Here is a 6,396-nt window from a genome sequence, read left to right as displayed (position 1 = left end):
TCTCTCTCTCTACTGTATATAAGTATAGGCGGCCCGGTGGTCCAGTGGTTACCTCTCACAGTGCAGAGGTACTGGGTTCAATTCCAGCTCCGGCCTCCCTGTGTCGAGTTTGCATGTTCTCCCCGGGCCTGCGTGGGTTTTCTCCGGGTACTCCAGTTTCCTCCCGCATTCCAAAAACATGCATGGCAGGTTGATTGAACACTCCAAATTGTCCCTAGGTTGTGAGTGTGAGCGCAGATGGTTGTTTGTCTCTGTATGCCCTGCGATTGGCTGGCAACCGGTTCAGGGTGTCCCCCGCCTATTGCCCGAAGACGGCTGGGATAGGCTCCAGCACCCCCCGCGACCCTTGTGAGGATAAAACGGATTGGAAAATGAATGAATATTAAGTATAAATGCATCTATAAACTGCTCCAAAAAATAAAGGGAACACTTGGAGTTACATTGTGCTGTTTAAGTACCAGTACTCCCTTTATTACCGGTAATTTATTTTTGAGCAATACATACACTTTTACATAAAGGAATAATTGGACTCATGAGCAAAAATACAAATAACGTGAGATACCAAGATAAAATAAGGGATGTTTATGTTACAACATTTCTGTGATTGAAAAGATGTGCAAGGAGATTATCACATATATCTTAAGCTTGGTTTTAAAGTTGCCGAGTGAGTTCCCCGAGCTATCTTCATGAAAACCGACAGAGAACCGTGCGACACAATCGGGGATTGAAGCCGATTTGCAGACCTTGTATTGAGATGATGAATGGCTCTGTTGAAATGAAAAAAAACAAAACTTCTTAAGTGTGAGGATAAATGTGAGGACTGAAACAAGACTGGGAATAAACATGCAGATTCTATATTTGTTTATATTAAAGATCGGTAAGAGATGCAATTGCTTGAAGAGAACAGCAAAGTTACCGTTGAGTAGCAGTCCTGCAAAATGTTGTTTGCAGCATAGGTGCAGTAGAAAAGATTGTCACCTTGCATGCCTTCTGTCTCTGATTTGTTTTTCCTTGGGCGTCGTGGTTTCTCCAAAATCAAATTCAAGCCAAAATGGGGCCAGGGAGGAAAAACACATCCCAGATCATTTTAATGACATATTCCTGTCATGTTATACTGACAGTTTCAACCAATCTGACAAAAAGTAGGTTTTTTTTCCCCAATATAATTGCCCATTTACAAAAAACAACAATAGTCTCACCTGTATCACTACCATCACTCTCACTCGCACCCAATTTCCACTGATTCAGCGACATGCTAATGAATACACTGTCAATATAATCTTAATTGGCGTCTGAGTTAGTCGCCCGACAAAGATTCAAATCACATTCGAGTAAATGTTTTTTTCCACATTTCAGCTACCATTAGTTCTAGTTGAATGAGGCACGATCAAGCCACATCAGTTTCAGAGATAACAACAATATACGGTATGTGTGTGTTTGTGTGGGTGTGTTTTTTTGTGTGGTATATGATCATGGGTACTCTTCTAAATCGATCATGATAAAGCTGTTTCTGGATACATAGGTTGGCAAAAGGATGGCTATACAGTACATCATATATCAAAATAGTTGTCAGCAAGCAAACTTATATCTCAATATTTCAAATCAAATTTGGTTGTCTCTAGTGGTTAAACCTGGAATTGCTGTTCTAGTGAATTACTATTCAAGTACGGCGAACTCTGGTGTTTGAATTTACAATTGCAAATTGTCATGTCAATTGTCATGGAACTTAATTCATTCAATACTATACAATTTGTGACTTAATTAGACATGGCGCATCTGTTGCATCATATGCGCGTCACTCGTCTTGACAACAACAAAAAAAAAGTATGTACGGAGCCTACCTTAACTTATTATCCTCCAGCCAAAGTCTGGCGGCAAACTTAATTTTGTGATCGACTCTCCTAATTATTGGAGCCTTTGAGATTGATGTCGGAGGTCATGCAGCATGAGGTGCACGAGATAGGAGCCTACGCAGTACGGCAGTGCCCCCAATTTCCAAGTCAATTGTTTTGAATCTGTCATACAAACGACTGCGCCTTACCGACCAACATTTTCTTGACATTCATATATTACTCGGCTAATCATCATAATCCGGTGCTGGCATTTAACTGAGATGGAAAACGCTCAATAAACAATTACAGAGATTGAATTCACAAAAAAAAAAAAAAAAAAAAAAATGGAAAGAAAAACCTACAATAATTTCGAAAATCACATTTCCAATCAATTCTACACCTGTCAAAGAAGTCAACAGCATTACTTGTACCGTAAGGTTTGACTTTGTACATAAAATGGTGGAAATGAGAAAGTTGTGCTTGATCCACAGGCCCTAATCACAGCCATCTTCAGTCGATACTGTATGTATTCCGCCTTGGGGACAAATGATAATTACCGTACACAGCATGTGTACTTTGGGTGGCCAATGAGAAATTTCGAATCAATGAGCCCGAAAATGGAAACCTTATAAAACGGAACTAGTAGAAGATCAAGGAGATAGACTTTATTTAACACACAAAAACTGAGAAATGGTATTAGGTGTCACTCAAGTATGTTTTGGTTGAGCGCCACTTAATGTTAAACAATGATATTTTGTCAAGCTGAGCAAGTAGTCCGATTTGAGAGGCGTTCCATTTCAAAGTACGAGTTCATCCCCTGTAATGGAAAGTTAGGATGTGGTACTCAAGCAGTACATAATGAAGACATGGATATCTCCTAGGGTTCCATTTAGGCCACTGCTGTTTTAATTTAGGTGTCGATTGTGCTCATTTCAAACAGCTGAAGTCTTTCTAACAAATTAAGAAGAAGAAAGGAACCGAATGCTAATGCGAAAAACAACATCCTGCACGTGCGTGTCTAAATGTGTCCTGAAAAAGTGGATCCACGACTCACAAGGGGATAGAGAACTGCAGGTTGTGAGAAAAAAAAAAAAAAGTCCTGAAACATTCAGTGGTGTGCACTGAAAGCCCACAAAGCGTTCTCTGCTGGCCGAAACATGATCAAAAGCTCTGACCTGCACTAACATGAAAATGTGTGTTTCTTCGTTTCATAGTGTGCGTCTAAGATGCGCGGCTTCCTGTTGTTTGTGGGTTATTCTTTTTTTTTTTTTTTTGTCCAATTAATTCGGTCATCTAAATGTAAATACAGTATGTACATTTTTCAAGGCCTTCAGAGTCGCGATTGTTGACTGATGTCAAATAGACACAGTTGAAGTGTCTGATGTCTATTTGTTTTTTTTCTTGTTGTTGTTGTTTTGAACCAATCACATTTCAGATTCAACTACACCGGCATGCGGGCTTTGGTGAATTGCAGCAATTTTCTATCCTCTTATTGGTTCGGAGCTACTCATTAGGTGAAGTTGGTCAGCAAAATAATAAATAAGATTTAGCTCAGCGGAAAGAAGGCAACGTCTCGCTATTAACATGAGTTGTGACTTTTGTGACAGTGAAATTCCCAACTCGTCTTGCATTCGTTTTCTGTCCCACTTATCCTGATTAGGGTCACGGGTGAGCTGGTGTCGAAAGTACCGGGAACTGACTTTCCCCAAGGGCACATCGTATATTCGCACTCATAATCAATGGCTAATTTAGTTTTTGCTAAACTTAACGTGCATGCCTTTGGAACGCGGGGGAAAGACAAAAATACCTGGAAAAAAAACACCTTTGAAGCACCGTGAGGCAGACGGGTTAACCACGAGGTCACCGTGCTGCCTGAGCATTAAAAATGCCAGTTAAAAAGCATGGCCTGCTCAGTTAATACATTTTTACGATGTTTCTAATTTGCTCCGGCGGCAGATTTTTTTTTTTCACTTTTCATGATTTCCTAAGGGAAAGTTTATTTTGAAGTTAGAAGCCCAACCAGCATTGTTTAATGGACTTTGATGATTTTTGGGTGATCCCCTGTTGGTGCTTAAAAATCAATTGTGTGTGTGTCTGTGTGTCTGTGTGTGTGTGTGTGTGTGTTTTTCCAAGATTCAAGTTGTTTTTTTGTCATATGCTCTGTAAAAATCACAACACACTCCATCCACTCATTTTCTAATCCATTTATCCCCACAAGGGTTGCGGCTTCACTTGCGCTCGGTGTAGAAACTTGTGTATCTTCATTTTCAGGCCGGGTCAAATCTCGTTTGCTGACAAAAAGTAGACCGTAATTTCGACCAGATAATAGTAGGTCTAGGCTGAGGCACAGCTGGTTTAACGGCATTTTGCACTTTTTTTTCTTTTAACTGGGAGGTGGGGAGGTTTTGTAGGTAAGGCTCAAGAGGTTGTGAAGTAGCCCGCGGTCATCATAATGACTTGGCATTGGCCCCACATTAGAGGGCAACTTGTGACACCTCAATTCAACAAATTCCGCACGGTTTGCTCACAAACACATTTTCAAAATGCTAACAAAACATTTACTTGATTGCATAATTTCACACTTCATGAGTGGGCAAGCACTCCAGACTCATGTCTACTTATAACAATCATAAAGTACATTTTATATAATGGGTCCCCTTAATGGGTATTTTCCATGTTTTTGTGATGCTAAATTTCATATAAAAAACAAAATGTGATTGTACTGTATACCGAAAATTGCAGTGCCACTAAATATCCCCAGGATGCTACATCGCATGCTTCTCACGATGCATAAATCATTTCTCTGAATGAAACGGATGAAAATGCACACTACTTTCAAACTGTTTTTCCAAATGATGATAATGATGATATGGACAGAAGAACATGTGCGGGGTCACCGCTTCCACGGATCTTGTCCGGTTTGTAGAGTTCCATTAAAATTTTATCGCTGACTTGTTACCACGCAGCCCGCTTCATAAATTGGATCCCATTTTCAGTTTCACGCTCCCGAGTGCAGCCACTGTGAAACAGAACACTTATTACTGAAAGTGCTGTCTGGCTCGTGTCTCAAAGTTCATGGCACAGAAAAATATAACACTGAACCAGCAAAACTGCAACATGGTATATTGCAGGGAAAGACCAGAAACCAGTCGGATTTGCGGCAAGCGGCCTTATTGGCCCTTGAACAACCGCGTTCCAAATGGCTTTGGGAAATGCTCCAGCCCACGATAGTCATTACTGTATGTTGATTAGCAGCATTAAAGAAGATGCCACCTTTGACCTTCCTTTCTTGCTGCATGTCCTTAAGTTGAAATGAATGAATACACTGATAGGCGTCTCCGTGTTTCATCTTATAACCTGGTAACCGTTTAACTCATTCACTGCCAGCCGTTTTCAAATCACAGTTCCCCATATCGCCAGCCGTCTCAGTGCAATTTTGACGTATTTTTCAACACCCACAGTTTCTAACACCTTTTATGCCTTTTTTTTTTTTTGCTTTTGGGATGGACATTAATATTATGCTCTGATTTAGGATCTTTATAATAAGTACCCAGCGCCAAAGAAAAAAGTGTGAAGTGAGACAGATAAGAATAGAAGAAATAAATGGAAATGAAAGTCACGGCAAATTAAAGGCCCGAACAAAAAGAGCACTTGGAGTGTTTCATTGAGGGTATTTGGAGAATCACTGTGACGCTTTTACAAAGTCCTTCGTCGCATATTAACAGGACAAAGTTCATCTGATTCTGGTTGGCTGCTGGTTTTATCCTCAAAGGAGAGCAGTCAGATTCGAATACATATTCAGCACTCTTTCTTACACCCACCCACATTCACAACAATCCCTGATATCGATAAAATATGGATGAACGCGTGTATGCCCTCAGAGGGCTCGCTTTTCATCTCCGGGCGAATTTCAGACTTGGGCTATTCAAGTGCGACAAAACTTTGGATTTCACATCTGTGATCAGGACTCCTTTTATAGGCTTGGTTGAGCCCGTGCCTGCGTGCTGGAGCTTCTGACTGCATTGTGCCAGAAATAAAAGACATTATGATGAACAGAGAAAAAAGAAACTGACGCTGTGCAACTAAAGCAAACAGATGGCACAACCACATAAGATCTAATTCCCTAATGTTGTGTTTTGACACAACTGCTGATGGATGCCTGCAATAAGTCAATTACATTTTAATTAGGGCAAATAAAAGACTGGTCTGCAGATTAATCTATTTTCACCAACAGACAAAACATTTCCCGAAACTTTTCAAGGGACATTAACTGTATTGAAATGAAAAAGTTAGACCGTTTCCATTGAAGGAAAATGAACTGGAATTTGTCGGTCTGTATCCGGGTTGCCCAGGCGCACGCACCAGGAGGAGCAGCACGATATCTGGTGATGTAAAATGAAAAAAAAAAAAGTGACAAAAGCAGGTACATTTTTTTACATTTCATTTCATTGTGTATTTACTGAATCTTAAAGTACAATATTAAAGTGGGTTGTTTTCTTTTTAAAACACGTTACAAACATGCAAATTGTAACTTAATTTATAAGAGGTTGGGCTTCAATGCAAC

This window comes from Hippocampus guttulatus, chromosome 3, assembly GCF_054856545.1.
Source record: "Hippocampus guttulatus isolate MCC_2025c chromosome 3, RoL_Hgut_1.0, whole genome shotgun sequence".
NCBI classification, from domain to species: domain Eukaryota; kingdom Metazoa; phylum Chordata; class Actinopteri; order Syngnathiformes; family Syngnathidae; genus Hippocampus; species Hippocampus guttulatus.
Note: the sequence above shows the minus strand (reverse complement) of the source record.